Source organism: Bactrocera latifrons, unplaced genomic scaffold (genome assembly GCF_001853355.1).
Source record: "Bactrocera latifrons isolate USDA-ARS-PBARC rearing strain unplaced genomic scaffold, ASM185335v1 scaffold_246, whole genome shotgun sequence".
NCBI classification, from domain to species: domain Eukaryota; kingdom Metazoa; phylum Arthropoda; class Insecta; order Diptera; family Tephritidae; genus Bactrocera; species Bactrocera latifrons.
Genome location: NW_017536030.1, coordinates 394,117 through 394,335, shown reverse-complemented (window position 1 = coordinate 394,335; position 219 = coordinate 394,117).

Sequence of the window (219 nt, the reverse complement as noted above, 5' to 3'; positions counted from 1 at the left end):
CTATATATATAAATGATCAGTATGTCGAGCTGAGTCGATTTAGCCATATCCGTCTGTCTGTATATATACGAACTAGTCCCTCAGTTTTTAAGATATCGTTTTGTAAATTTGCAAACGTCATTTTATCTTCAAGAAGCTGCTCATTTGTCGGATCTGCCGATATCGGACCACTATAACATGTAGCTGCCATCCAAACTGAACGATCGGAATCAAGTTCTT